General features: G+C 40.3%; 1 non-coding gene across 1 annotated transcript; it reads right to left on the reverse strand.

The window, feature by feature from the left end:
* Positions 1-4342: 4342 nt before the first annotated feature.
* TRNAH-GUG (transfer RNA histidin (anticodon GUG)) lies at positions 4343-4414 on the reverse strand. Its single transcript has one exon. It is a non-coding gene; the product is annotated as a tRNA-His (tRNA).
* Between the last annotated feature and the right edge of the window lie 11827 nt (positions 4415-16241).

Genomic DNA, 16241 nt, shown 5'->3' on the forward strand with positions numbered 1-16241 from the left:
GTTCTGTCTCGGAAGCCACCCATTTGTAGATTCCAATTCTGTGATTATATTTTAAGTGACCTTATGGTCTTTCCTTATTCCTTTTCAATTCACTTTTTTTTTCCACAACATATTGATAATTAAAACTTATTTTTGTGAAATAAGTACTTTGCTTATGATAAGCACTTTTCCAAATTTTATATACCTTCTATCTTATTAATTTTAAAGAGGAGAAATAAACTCAATCTTGATAATACATAATGTTTCTGGTATAATTTAGCCCATCACAGGCCATGCTGGTTATTGAATTTATTCTTTCCCAAATATTGACACAAAATGTACCTGAGTTTCCAGGGCCCAACAAGCATTGATCAGGTATAGAGCTACTGATCTTATCTAGGCTCTCTGTGGTGTCTCTCAAGTTCTGTGACTGCGCAGGGGTCAGGTGACATGTGCTTTTCTTCATGCATTCTGTGTCAACCTTCCCTTTCCCCTTCTACCAGGTTCTCCTCCAAGGGCCATTCATTTTCCTTTTATTTCTTCTGTTCGGGTCTTGTGTCATTAGACCCAGGGCTATGGTGTTATCAACACTCATTTTCTGTATCAGCATTTTATATTATGCATTATATAGTCCAAGATTCTGAAGAGAGAAGATAATATGATTCTTTCTGGCTCAGAACCTAAGTAAGTCCCAGAAGATCAGAGCAATTACTGCTTAGTATGCTTTTAAGGCAGTCTTTGAGTCCTAAGCCTCAGGAAAATAGTTTTAAATGATGAAAGTTGTAATTAGTATGTATTACTGTTAGTTTAGATATTTTTGTATGATTCATGCTAGATTTTGTCTTTTTCTGCATTGTTATATGTCTTGGTTGGTTCAGACTGTTTTAACTAAAACACCATAGACCAACTGACTTATAAATGACAGAAATTTGTTTCTTATAGCTCTGGAGGAAGTCCAAGATCAAGCTACTGGCAGTTTCTATGTCTGGTGTGGGCCGCCCTGGTTCACAAATGGCTGTCTGTATGCCCTCACATGATAGAAGGGGGAAGGGAGCTTCCTGAGGTCACATTTATAAGGATACTCATCCCATTCATGAGGGTTCCACCTTCATGCTCTAATCACCTCCTAAAGGTCCCACCTCCTAGTACCATCACATTGGGGAAACAGGTTTCAATATATGCATTTTGTGAAGATGCATTCAGTCTATATCATTAAAGGAATATAAATTGGAAGTTTGGTGAGAATGAGTCACAGTCTACTATCCTGTTTCTGTGATCAAAATGTTTGGGGTTGGTAGTCATATACGATGAATTAAATGAAAAACATTTAAGAGAGAAGTAATTCAAGTCAAAAAGTAAGACATTTTCAAGGTTAGAATTCAGGATTGCTGTTAGAATTATGATTTGCAGTTGGAATATGAGTTTACAGCACTTTGTCAGGTTGAGATAAACAACAGTGCTTATATTACTTTGACCTTGATAAATGCAGATATCCATTTCTCCCTGCATCCCCAGCACCGTACATAATGTACCCTTTTAGTTGATGTTTCATACAACTTCTGAATTGACTGATGGAAGGCAGGAAATAGGAAGATGTTCTTTATTGTGATTGCAGGAAACTTTTATCAATGCACTCCTTATCCAATGACTTTCCAGGTTGTCCAAATGATTTTTGATTGTGAGAGAAATAGTAAAAAAAAAAAAAACTATTTGGATTTGGAGTGAGAGTAAGTCTGAGAAAGGGTATGGGTGATCTCAAGAGGGAAATAGAGAACAGGAAAGGTGCAGCAGCAGCAGTGGAGAATTGTGAAGCTGAGTCTGCGTGGTACCGTTGCTTTAAGTGTTTGGAACTGCAACAGATGGGATGCTGAAGAATGTTCTTAATAACCTGCTACTATGCCTACAGTTCATTCATTCAGTTAATATTTATTGAATACCTTTTGCATGCAAGCACCCATTCCAAGTGCTGGAAACATAACATAGAACAAAGTAGTTAAATCCTATCCTCAAGAAGTTAACATTTGCGGGGAGGGTTGTGGTAGAAAGGCAAGGTTACATAAAAAATCTTGCTCAGTCATATCCGTCTGTATGTGACCCCATGATCTAGAGCCTGCCAGGCTCCTCTGTCCATGGAATTCTCCAGGCAAGAATACTGGAGTGGGTAGCCATTCCCTTCTCCAGGGGATCTTCCTGACTCAGAGGTCAAACCTGGATCTCCCGCATTGCAAGCAAAATCTTGACCGTCTGAACTACCTGGGAAGCCCTTATAAGTCACATCACATGCTAGAAAGTGGGATGGTAGGAGCATAGCTAAGAGAGTGGGTACAGCTGCATTTCGGATAAATTGCTCCCAGCCAAAGTGGATCGCCTCTATTATTTGAATGGCTGATTGAGTAATTGGGCTTCTCAGAGGCATAGATAAATGCATTTGTACCCATAATCTTGTTTAATATTAACAGGCATTTATTTACATGAATATGATGTAGCTTAAACCAATTTTTAAATGAACAGATACACCTGGCACAAGTCAGTAGCTACTTCACGAATCTTTTACTGTTTCCAAAATTTACCTAATCCAGCCCTAACGCTGAACGCTCAATATTTCCCTGTTTGTTTGAGGCTTATTCATGGCTCTGAGATCCCTAGCAACCCTTTCACAGTGTTCAAGTTCCTACAGTTTTCCTATAACTGAGTCTCTACAGGCTGTCCAGTCCTGCTGTCCTCTATTCAGTGCTTACTCTGTGTTTATCTGAATCATGGGAAGATAGCTTTATGCTCCATTTAGCCCCTCAAAGGCCAGAGAGGAGAGATTACCACACAGTGTGCACACCGGTCACTATCCTGAATCTAGCCTTAATTGTTCTTTTCTAATCACCAGGGAAACCTCTCTCCTTCCATCAGGTATTTGTTTTTACTGATTAATTACTTCCATCCATTTAAAACTAATTTCCTTGGAAACTCCTCTAGCTGACTTCTTAATTATGTTTTCCCCAAGCCTGGCCATTGTCAGAGGACTTACTTGGTATTAAAGAGATTATGTTTCTATTCCCATGAATATTTTAATACTTTAAAATGGTCTTAATTGTGTTTAAAACAGAGATGATAGTTTGGGGCACAGGAAGCAAATTGCAGGGAGTAAAGGTATGATAGGAAAGAAAATTTAAAAGAGAGTGGGGAAAATGAGCAACAGCGAAGAATTTGGAAACAAATGAAGGTAAAGAAATGAAAATTAGCAAAGTTAAATAATACATTTTGGGTAATTCAAGCACATTTTCCATATTAGTATTAGAACTTTTTCTGGGCACTGTATGCCCCTAAAATACTTCTTAATTTTGGGAGCAAAAACCCCAACGAGTATAGTGAACAGATACTGTCAGTAGATATAGATAAATAAACTGCCTTGTTGGCAAGGGAACAACCCCTGGCAACCATAGTGTGTATGTGATTAAGCACCCTAGAAGCCTAAGTTCCTCAGGTCCTTTGCTGTTGTTGTTGTTTAGTTGCTAAGTCGTGTCTGACTCTTCTGTGACCCCATGGACTGAGCCTGCTTCTGTCTCCATGGGGTTTCCCAGGCAAGAATACTGGAGTGGGTTGACATCTCCAGGAGATCTTCCTGACCCAGGGATCAAACCCATGTCTCCTACATTGGCAGGCAGATTCCTTACGAATGAGCCACCTGGGAAGCCTGAAGTGGTCCTACAACATCTATTCCCATAATAGTATTATGATAAAATTTACCCATAAAATTCTCAAAAGGAGAGTAAATAAATCAGAGGGAATTTTAGATGAGAGTCTATGTAGAATATAGGATTAGAATGGTTAAACGGTATACATTCTTAGTTATAAGTTAAATCTGGAGACCCAACGTATAGCATGGTGACTGTAGTTAATAGCAGTGTGTTGTTCACTTGAGATTTGTTGAGAGAGTAGATCTCAGGTATTCTAATCACCCCCACCCCACCCCCTACACAACCATGGGAGGTGATGGATATTTTAATTAGCTTGATTGTGATAATCACTTCACAATGTGTACCTATATCGAAAACATCATATTGCACACCTTAAATATATACATTATTTCTTTGTCAACCATACCTGAATAAAGCTGGGAAAAAATGCTCCTCTTAAGCCTGCTTTCAAAATAGCAGCACAATATCACTGAACGTGGAGTTGGAAAGAAATATACACATTAGGATGACTGGTGAGTGTGAGCAGCTTTAGCAGAACACTTAGGTTATGTTTAGTCGATCAGTTGTGTCCGATTCTTGCGACCCCATGGACTGTAGCCTGCCAGGCTCTTCTGTCCATGGGATTCTCCAGGCAAGAATACTGGAGTGGGTTGCCTTTTTCTTCTCCACGGCTCTTCCCAACCCAGGGATCGAACCCGGGTCTCCTGCATCACAGGCAGACTCTTTACCAACTGAGCCAGCAGGGAAGCCCCTTCCCTGAGCCACCAGGGAAGCAGAACACTTAGTTTATCCTTAATTGGTTTGTTTTGATGCATGCCCATCTAAACAGTTTTATCAACAATTCAAATTCTTTTTTACATGTATAGAAAACACATGTGATTTAAGTGATTTAAAGTTCAAACTTTCCTCTAAGATTTTTTTTGTGTTGCTGTTGTCATCATGTGGCTACCTTCAGCTTTATTCCTTATGTGGAAACCCAACTAATAATCTCTATGTTTCCTGTCTCATGAAACAGTGAATGCTTTATGAATAATAATTAATTGCTCATACCCATTATTCTCTTTTTTTTCCTTTGGCACCATACTTTTAATCCATAGACTTTGGTCTTCAAATTTAGTGGAAGTCATATTGTGAGATAATTTAGATCTAATGAGACTTACCTGATGAAGACAATTCACTTTTGGTTAGCTGGAAAACTGCCTGTCTAGCTTTGAAAATGGCAGGGTTGCTGTCAGTTAACCATGCCCTAACCTTTAGCTTTGTGGCTGAATGCTTTAGTTGCTTTTCTTTCCAAATCAATGAAGCCAGTTGGTCCACTGACCTTTATGAAAATGAAAACAGCATTATTGTTTTTTCTTCTTACCTACTTGAACATTTGCCATTTTTAGTGAGGCATCAATAGGAATGTGTGTGTGTGTTTGAATTTATGTGTTTCTAGTGAAGATGGGGTATTAAGGTTTTATGCTAAAAAATAAACTATATGGAGGAAAAGTCTAATATTTCTAGAAGTGAATTCTTTCTTTTGTGTTCTGTTCAGTGGAAATATTTAGACCTATCTCACCTTATTGACCATATGTTTTTTATTTTACAGTATCTGGTGCTACTGTTGACTGGTTGCTTGAAACACTCATCTCTATGGTTTCCCAGACATTGTTCTCATAATTTTCCTCCCATCTCTTCAGTTTATCCTTATCAAGTACTTTAATGAACTCCTCTTTCTTTGCCTGTCTTGAAAATACTGGAGTTTACTGGACACTATTCATGACCTGTTTTTTTCCCTCCTTGTTTGGTGTACTGTTCTCTTCCATACTGTTCTCATGCTCATGGAACACAGTCTGATTTTCTTGGTCTCCTTGTTCACTTACTCTAATTGGCTGTTGATCATTAGGTTCAAGATAAAAATGGAGACTTACTAATTCTCTACTGTAACATCTTTGGTTCATAACTAAAATTAGAAATAAAACTTCCTTTTAAGATATTTTGATACCTTCTTATCTTGCCTTTTGAATAAGCCTTCTTTTTACCTCAACCCTCTGAACCTCAGCGTTTTGGTTTGCTATGCATGGAGCAAGACGGACTTGATTTAGTGACAACTTGACCCCTCTTTTCCATTTCTTCTTCTTGCTAGATCAGAGTTTTAATTTCTCTTCTCTTCCAAATTTAACATGGAATTCATGAAACTCCAAAATCAATCTTATATTTCTGGAAGGAATGGGAGAAGTTCAGAAATTTGTTCTTCTTTCTAGGTGGTTAGTGTCAACATTTTCCATAAAGTATTATGGAAATAAATTGTATATGCAGAACATTTTTCTAACATATATCATTAATTGACCAAAAATTCTAACTGCTTAAAAATTATGTAATATTCCACTTCTCTTCCTGGATCTGTCATTTTGGTGCTTGGGGTATTTTTTCAACATTCATTTGTATGCTAAGTATAGTTCAGAATGTATAAAGGCACAGCAGGTAAATTTTCTCGTCTGAGTTTTGACCTTGCCTTTTCAATCTGCAGTCTATCAGGGAAAATGTCTTCATTTCTTAATTCCTTTCAGTTTCCTGTCTCCCTCTCTCAGATGCATCTCAGGACTTAAAGATTTACTGTGCATTATTCTTATTTTTAAAGCTACCATCTACTTTCCAATCCCCAAATACCATCCAGTCACCTTCCCCTAAGACCTGGAGGTAGTTCAGAATATTCTCAATTCATCCCACAGGTTTTCATTCAGTAAGGAAGGCATGTTGAATGCCTTCCTTATGTTAGCCATCTTGCTGGGTGCTTAGAATACAAAGATGTCTGTGTCATGGTCCCTGTTCTCAAAAGGACCTCATCATCCAGCAGGGAGAAAGGCAGGAAAACAGGAAATTACATTACAGAATGATAAGTACTATTGGAAAGGAAAGCACAAGGGACAGTGATCCAAGGAAGAGAAATTAATTCTGCCCGTAGGGTAGAGAGAGCTTCGTGGAACACCAGTGCTTGAATCTTTCCTTGATTGATGAGTGAGTTAGTAATCTCCATTCAAGAATTTTGTTCCATTTAATATGGATTCACAAAAGGGCAACAACCCCCCCTACCCTTTCGATGGGGAAGCATTACAAATGGTCCCGAGTTAGAACACAAAGTGTAGTCTAATACAGTTCCTTTGGAGAGCTAGTTCCTCAACTCATTTCAGTTTGTAATTCCTACCTTAATTTGTGAGCTACACTGGGGGTTCCCGTTTCCCCTCTCTCCAGTGGATTTTCTTCTCTCACTGATTATCATTCTCTAGAAGCTTTTTTTTTAAGATTTTTTTTTTTTTTTTTGATGTGGACCATTTTTAAAGTCTATTAATACAATAAAGTCTTTATTAATACAATTTGTTATTAATACAGCATTGCTTCTGTTTTATGTTTTGGTTTTTTGGCCCTAAGACCTGTGGAATCTTAGGTCCTTGACCAGGGATCTAACCCATACTCCCTGCATTGGAAGGTGAGGTCTTAACCACAGGTCTGCCAGGAAAGTCCCTCTTAATGCTTTTTTAAAAAGTTCTTAAAAAGCCATATCACCCAGCAATACCACTTCTAGGCATACACACTGAGGAATCCAGATCTGAAAGAGACACGTGCACCCCAATGTTCATCGCAGCACTGTTTATAATAGCCAGGACATGGAAGCAACCCAGATGCCCATCAGCAGATGAATGGATAAGGAAGCTGTGGTACATATACACCATGGAATATTACTCAGCCGTTAAAAAGAATTCATTTGAATCAGTTCTAATGAGATGGATGAAACTGGAGCCCATTATACAGAGTGAAGTAAGCCAGAAAGATAAAGAACATTACAGTATACTAACACATATATACGGAATTTAGATAGATGGTGGCGATAACCCTATATGCAAAACAGAAAAAGAGACACAGAAGTACAGAACAGACTTTTGAACTCTGGGGGAGAACGTGAGGGTGGGATGTTTTGAAAGAACAGCATGTATACTATCTATGGTGAAACAGACCACCAGCCCAGGTGGGATACATGAGTCAGGTGCTCGGGCCTGGTACACTGGGAGGACCCTGAGGAGTCGGGTGGGGAGGGAGGTGGGAGGGGGAATCGGGATGGGGAATACGTGTAACTATATGGCTGATTCATGTCAATGTATGACAAAACCCACTGAAATGTTGTAAAGTGATTGGCCTCCAACTAATAAAATAATATTTAAAAAAAAAAAAAAAAAAAAAAAAGTTCTTGTGATAGACAGAGTAATGGCCCTCCAAAGATGTCCACATCCCAATTCCCAGATTCTATAAAAATGCTACCTTACATGGAAAAAAGGAATTGTACCAGATGGAATTAAGGTTGCTGATGACCTGAGTTTAAGAAGGCTGTCCTGAATTATCTGGGTGGGTCCAGTGTACTTAAAAGGATGCTAAAATGTGGAAAAGGGAGCAGAAGACTGTATAAGTGATAGGATGTGATAAAGCCTCAACTGGCCATTGCTGACCTTGAAGATGGAGGAAAAGACTACAGGTCAAAGAATGTTAGTGGCCTCTAGAAGCTGGAAAGAGCAAGGAAATGAGGTCTTACCTAGAACCTAAAGAACACAGCCCGGCCCTACCAACATCTTGGTTTTAGCCCAATGAGACCATTTTGGCTTTCTTACCTCCAAGACTGTGAGACAATAAATTTGTATTTGTGTTACCACAATCCATTTTGTGGTAATTTGTTACAGCGGCCCTAAGAAACAAATGCAGCTATTAAAGTTTGTCCTCAATTACTCAGTTTACAGAGATTCACATTCCATTTTGTCCTACGATTTCAAAGAGCTTTCCTACTTCGTAGCTTTGACCATCCAGTCAAGGCATTCAGTCTGTTAATCCAGATCTGCAGATTAATTTCTTAAAGAACCTTTGCCTAATTTCTGTTTAGAACTGTTTTTAACACAAAACAATATTCAACATTTTAGATTTATATGTTTTGTTATTTATTTCGAAGTTTGACATGAGACCTCAATCTCCAAGTTTTCTATACCTTGATTCTTGCCAATCTCCCTCTCCTCTCAAAAACACTAACCTTTTTTTTACTATCCACCCAAGTCCTGTTTGGAAGTCTCTTGAGAGACTTGGATTGTATGGAGATCAAGCCAGTTAATCCTGAAGGAAATTAACCCTGAATATTCATTGGAAGGACTGATGCTGAAGCTGGTGCTCCAATACTTTGGCCACCTGATGTGAAAAGCTGACTCATTGGGAAAGACCCTGATGGTGGGAAAGATTGAGGGCAGGGAGAGAAGGGGATGACAGAGGATGAGATGGTTGCAAGGCGTTGGCTCAATGGGCATGATTTTGAGCAAACTCTAGGAGACAGTGAAGGACAGAGAAGCCTGGCGTGCTGCAATCCATGGGATCACAAAGAGCGGAACATGACTTAGAGACTGAACAACAACTGCAGCAAATCCCATTCTTCTTAAAAAGTCTCAATTAACTGACATATGAAGGGGTACATTGGTAACATTTGTTGACAGAGGTGGGTGATTATTTCAGGGTCCAAAGTTACTCCTAGTTTACTACAGGATGAAAAAGTTCCTTATAAAACAGTGGTAGAGGTTGGGGAGACTGGGCCAGGGCAAGTATTTGTTGACTGTGAACATACTTCCAAACGAAATTAAAAGGGTGTGGTTCTCTGTTTTGGTGTACATGGCCAGATGGCCATTCCCCCTACAGTTGCCATCATTGCCCTGTGGCTGCCCATCATGCTGTGGGGTTGCTGAGGCATGGCGGGAGGGATGAACTCACTGCCCAGGATGAACTCATTGGGAGATGTGTGCCCATCTCATGAGTCCCTGAGAAACGCTGCTGGGAGACCAGTGGGTGAAAGTTCAAATGACAGGAAGCTGAAGGAGAGAAAAAAGTTCTCTGGGAGCATTTTTAGATGATAAACTTGGCCATTCTGGGATCTAAAAGCTTTTCTGATGAGTCATTTGTGGGTAGCTCATTGCTCTGAAAAGCTCTTAGAAATAATGTGCTCTCCCAAAATTGCATCTTCTCCACCCAAAGGAACAAGCTACTTCAAGTTACAACCAGGCAGGAAAAAACTTCCAAGAACACGCAGGCAGGAGACACACAGAATCTGAGTCAGAGAGGCCTTTGGAGGTAGCATTCATCGACATTTTTAACTTACAGTAGTCCTTGCCACTTTTCTGTTGCCATACTTAGAGGGAATTGAAACTACAGTCCCCTCCTTCCTGTCCTGTTGCAGTATCCTATTCAGTTTCTTTATTTCACTATTTGATTTCACCTAAGCTTTATCTTATTATTTCCAATTTAGGAAAATATCTCAAATCTCAAGAAGTGATTTTAAATGTGGGAATGCTACATGGAGTCCTTTGTTAAAATCTAAATGTATAGTTCCAAGAGTTCTTTTAAAGTATGACAATGGTTTTTTACATCAGTTCTATATTTCAGAAGCATTAATAAAATATTATAAGCAGTAGCAGTAGTTAGTTGCTCAGTCATGTCCGACTCTTTGCAACCCCAAGGACTATAGCTCACCAGGCTCCCCTGTTCATGCGATTCTCCAGGCAAGACTACTAGAGTGGGCTGTCGTGCCCTCTTCCAGGGGATCATCCTGACCCAGGGATCGAACCCAGGTCTCCTGCATTACAGGCAGATTCTTTACCATTTGAACTACAGGGAAGTCCTAAAATATTATAAAGGGAAATAGTAATTTATTGGTGTGGTAGGAGATGAGAACATGTGGTTGGGGTAGACTTGGGCAGGTTGTAACTGGAGAAAGTAGCCAGTGAGAAAAATAATGGAAGTGGAGAGCATAAACTAGAAATCTGACAGTAGAGAAAATTTCTACAGTCCTAGATCCACAGAAGGATACCATTTTTACAATAGAAAGAAAGACATTATTTCAATGTTAAGTAAATTTAATCAACAAGGGGAGAATACAGCATAGGCATTCTCTAGAACATTGTAAGTTAAAGGCTGGGAAAGGAAAGAGGCGAGGAAGAACTTATTACCTATCTTGAAAAACTAATGAGGGGTGACCAGATGCTCACTTGTGCTATGAATATAATTCTAACGAAGTCAATCTCACCCCAAAACTCACATCTGGGAATGATACTAATGTATCCATGTTAGGTACTTGTTTACAAGGTCAGTAGCTAAGCCCCATAACAATCTCATGAGGTGGGTACTATTACTATCAGCCACATATGATGGGTGAGAATATTGAAGCACGACTACTTGCCAAAATTGTTAGTGCTTATAAGTAGTGAACTTGAGATTGGAACCCAGACCATCCCATGCCAAGCTCAGTAACCTCTATCGCTACACCCTATTGACTTGGGAGGAGCCTTTGAACAATGAAAATGATGATGTCCTAAGAATGGATAGATGCACTAAAAACCGACTGTCCTCTGCCATGGCAGGAATCGGGCGAAGGCTGAATCTCAAACGTTGTTCTGTCACAGCAAGGTAACAACAACATGAAGGAAGGCAGAAATCAATATTTGCAGGATAGAAATCCACCAAAATTCCAGTGGTTTTAACAACTTCCATGACGCTAGGTTAGAGCTCGGGGCTGAGAGGAGAGGGGAGCTTGGAACAGGACTTCAGAGCTAGAGGTTCTCAGGAAATGACCAGATTGTCTGAATGGATGACCAGATTGTCTGAATGGAGAGGTGAGGTCTGGGAGTGTGAGTCAGAGATATGGGATGAAAGTAGCAATCGTCATTGTAAGTGATTTTGTTTTGAAGTTTATTTACAGTGAAAGTGGCCTTGCATTACAGGTGATGGGAATCTTCCCATCACAGGCCATTTTAAGGCTGCTAAGTTGCACAACTCCAGAGGGTGCCTTTCCATAGACTATGATTCTCTCTGGAGTTGAGGGGACTGTTCTGTGTCAGTGGCGAGAAGCCTGAAGAGTTTGCAGCAACAGCTGTTTCACTTCTTGACTTTGGACTGAGGACTGCATGCAGTCCTCCTGCTCTGCATATCTCAGGACTCTCTTTAGTTGATAAGGACTTTCCAATCAGCCTTTTTCATTATCTACTGCCTGCTTTAACTTCAGACATATTCACATTCATCAGTCTTGTCTTATCTGAACAACAGGCGGGGACCAGTACCAGGGACAATGGAAGAGGTAATATGCAGAGGTTTTAATTACATTCACTCTTGAGGAGCCTCCAGAAAGAACACGTTGCAAGTTATAAACTGTCAGCTGTGGAGCTGTGCATGCCTGTCTGACTTACTGGTGAGGGGCAGGTTCAGTGGAGGGCTTCCTGTGGGGGATGCTGCCGGTGCTGTCTGTGCAGCATCTCAGTCCTGGCTTTCTGGAAAGAGATGCTCTTGCCTGGTTACTTTGGTCAGAGAGGTAGAAGGGATAAACTCTTTCAGTTTGATGGGAAGCATGTTCATGGAGCACCTCCTATGTGCCAGCTTCTGTGAGTGCTGGGAATGAGAGAAAAATGATCACTGCTCTCAGAAGCTCACAGTGCAGAATTAAGGAGATACAAAGAAGCAAATCAATGTGAATCATCATGAGAGATGCTATAAAGGAGATACTTTTAGGAAACAGAGGGACATGTGGACAACACGACTTTGGGGAGCTCGAGGAGGCCACCCAGAGAAAGGAATGCTTCGGTTCCAGACTTCAGATCTCTGCAGCCACATGAAATCCCTCCATCAGAGGTGACCAACCTTGACTGCACTTTAGAGTCATCTGGAAAGCTTTAAAAATTACCAATATTCAGGTTCTAGCCCATGCCAAGTAACGTATACCCTATGGGGGTGGGATCTAGGCATAGGTATCTTGTAAGGTTCTTTGTGTGATTCCAACATGCATCCAAGTTTATCCTAAAAAAAGAATTCAGAAATTCTAAAATAAGAAGGAATGTATTAATTTTGGAGATTCTGTTACTATATTCCAAGAGGGTAGGAAAAGGGAAAGGCCATTGTTGTGTTGTAGAGATCAGTTGTTATATCTGCTGCTGCTGCTAAGTGGCTTCAGTCGTGTCTGACTCTGTGCGACCCCATAGATGGCAGCCCACCAGACTCCGCCGTCCCTGGGTTTCTCCAGGCAAGAACACTGGAGTGGGTTGCCATTTCCTTCTCCAATGCAGGAAAGTGAAAAGTGAAAGTGAAGTCGCTCAGTTGTGTCCGACTCTTAGCGACCCATGGACTGCAGCCTACCAGGCTCCTCCGTCCATAGGATTTTCCAGGCAAGAGGACTGGAGTGGGGTGCCATTGCCTTCTCTGGTGGTTATATCTAGTCAGCTTCAAATACAGGAGTATCATAGAACCTAATACAGTAAAATCCAGGAAAATAACATGAAGAGCAAAGCATGGAGTATTTGTTGAAGCAACTTTGCAATACTGATCCTTATATACAGTTTGTATCTGCCTGCTTCAGAGAAATCTTGGGGAAGCTTGCATCTATCTAGAAGTATTTGAGGAGAAACTAGAGAGGTTTATCTGAAAGGCAGAGGAAGTACATACATTCAAACACCAACCTTCAAATTATGGAAATAATTGTTGGCTTGTTGTACTACCCTAAAAACCATTTAGGATTTTTCAATTGTTTATTTGGGTTTTTATTTCTTACCGGAAATTCAGTGAAAATAGGCCATTCAGGAGTCATACATTAATGACTGCTTCCATTACATTTTAATATTATTATTATCATTATATTTGATGTAATTTATATTTATAGCATACCTACATATGCTGATACTTAGCATATCTTATATAATTCCCACAGTAGTTCTATGAAGTAGGTAACTGTGATGATTCCTATCACCTAGATAAGTTCAAGAGGCACAGAGAGGTTTAATAAGTTGTCTGGGACCCCACATGTCTAAGTCCAGTCTGTCTGATTGCTAACCATTTTTGATCCTACATCTCTCCGTTGTGTAAGGGAGAGGCTTGCTATAGTTGCAAGAAAACCAGTTTAGAGTTATGCCTGAGGAACTGCTTTGTGATCTTGAGTTAGTTTCTCAACCTCTCTGGACCTTAGTGTCTTCTTCAATGTGACCAGACACGAGATGGTGGCACCATGTTCCTTCTAGTTATGAACTGTAATGAGAATACAAACTTAAAATGACTAGAATTTCACAGACATCTCACTCTTTTTTTTTCATTTGTTTTTATTAGTTGGAGGCTAATTACTCTGTAACATTGTAGTGCATCTCACACTTTTGAAGGGCATTTTTAGAATATATATCTAATATACATAGAAAATACATACAGAAAACATTTTCCCAGAACACAGAGTACAGAGATTCACAGATTTGCTTTTTTTGTGAAGGTATTATAGAAAAGATAACTTTTTTAAAAGTAGAAAATGCTGTTCATCTTCCCCATCCTCTAGCGGTTGTGGGAAACTTGTACTGAAGGTAGGTGCAAACAGACCTTTATTATTTATTTATTTTTAACACTAACCTGTGTCCTGTAGAGGATGCCCCAGCTGGCTCTTGATCCTTTGTGATCTAGGTGGATCTTTTTAGCCCTTGATCTGGAGTGGGATGGTTCTGAAACAAGCAACTTAGTATACTTGGGAAATTAATTGGGTGGAGGAGGCAGTTCTCTAACTCATAGGCACATGAAGGAAGGTTCTGAAGCTTGTATAGCTTAATAGTAAATTGCCTGGGGGAGTGAGAGGGAGGAAGAAATCCAGACAAGCTAAGCATTAGTTTGAAGTTGCTTGGGTTGTTTTATATCATTATAACATAGAAAAAGTCAGTCCTGGAAGATGAAATCCATTTGGCATGTGATATTGATCATCCTTTAGAAAACAAAGTAGCTGGGTGTTGGAAGTTTGGCCCTACTCTCTTGTAGAGTCCTTCATGTTCTTTGATCCCAGTCTTTTCTCTTAAATTGAACAGAACTTGTTAGGCAGATGTGGGTATAAAGCTGGAATAGAACCGTGGCCCTTGAGGACTTGTGAGAAATGATTGTCGCTGGTAGGTGGTAGGAGAACACTGACTGAGTGGAGGGGCCGGAGCTGGGGCCAGAGGGAAATGGTGTGGGCACTCCCCTCCCTCCTTGCAGCTCCAAGCCCTGTGATCTTCATCATCTTTGCCACTTCCCTTGTTCGTCCTTCACCACTTCTTGCCTGGACCAGTGTCACAGACTCCTGACTCTTCTTTAGGCTCAACTTGGCCTGCTTGCCCCAGTCCAACCTCCTTACCGTAACTGGAGCTATGTTGCCAAACTCTAAGTTCATCACTAACAGCCCCATGTGCTCTAGGATCAATCTAACCTCTTCAGCATAGCAAGGAAATCTCTTAGACTCTGACTTTAGTCTTCCTATCCCCAAGGGGAGCCTGGGTCCTGTGAAAGTCCAGTCTTCTCTCTGGATTGACCACTCATCTGCCTTCAGAGGGACCTGGGAAAGACAAAGGCAGGAACTGGGACAGAGACTAAATCAAGCTCTTCTCCGATCCTACCTGTCCCTCATCCACTGAGACACTTCAGTTCCCACTTTCTTGAACCTTAAAGGAATTAACCTCTTTAAACTCCACAACTGCTATAATGCTGTCTCACTCTGTAGTTTATACATCCTCCAAGTCAAGATTTTGTCAATCTAACCTTCTGTAGTTTGTATTAAAAAAAAAAGACAATAGAAATATTGGATATGAGTTTTCAGACAAATACACATACATCCCACTTCCAAAGAGCAATCTGAAACAATGCTTATTTCTTCCTTCCTTAAGAGTCACTACTGTTGGGAAACATCAAGCAGGTTTTGATGATAATCCATCAAAAATATTTATTAAACTCCTAAAATGGAGCTAGCATCAAGTTCAGATCCCACATGATCTTGTTTACATGTGTTTGTGTCTGCCTCTGTTTTTACAATATTGGCTACCCCTCCCAACCCCAACTCTGAGGGAGGCTTACAGTAAGGCTGATAGAGCCTAAGGTTTAGGACCTTTCACTTGATGGGGTCCCTTCCACATCTCTGGGGAGAGCCCCAGCAAAGTGTTATGGCTATATGTGTTTGCAAGGTTGGTAAAAGTAAGATATTTAAGTGCAGTTGGGATGACTGTCTCTTTGTCCTGCCTTCTTCCCCTTTGGTGTCAGGCAGTGCTGAAGTGGGCATTGTGGGGACTTAACTGAGAGGAGGTTGAAATGAGGACACTTTTAATGAACTCAGTGGGATATACTCATGTGCTCAGTGGGATATACTCATGGGCTCCATAGTCACTCTGCGTATAGTTAAGTTATTGCACATGGAATCAGAATAGTTCTTAAAAAGAGTCCACCAACTTTATAAAAGCTTTGAGTTCCATCGACCTTACAACCTGATTTCTTAATCTAATGTTTCTCAGTGTGGTCCTTGGATCATCTGTATAAGGGTTGCTTGGGCTTCATCTTCAAATGCAGCTTTTTGGTCTACATCTAAGCTCTACTGAATTGAAATCTCTGGGACAGGGCTAGAGAAGACAAGCTTCATGGGATCAGGGACTTTGGCTTTGAGTCATGTGCAGTTGTGTTTATTTGCTTACCACCAACTCCATCGGACTGCTTTGGGACAAAGTAGGTGCTGAATAAATGCTCACTAAATCAAAATTTTATGCATGCAAA

This window comes from Muntiacus reevesi, chromosome 6 (assembly GCF_963930625.1).
Source record: "Muntiacus reevesi chromosome 6, mMunRee1.1, whole genome shotgun sequence".
NCBI classification, from domain to species: domain Eukaryota; kingdom Metazoa; phylum Chordata; class Mammalia; order Artiodactyla; family Cervidae; genus Muntiacus; species Muntiacus reevesi.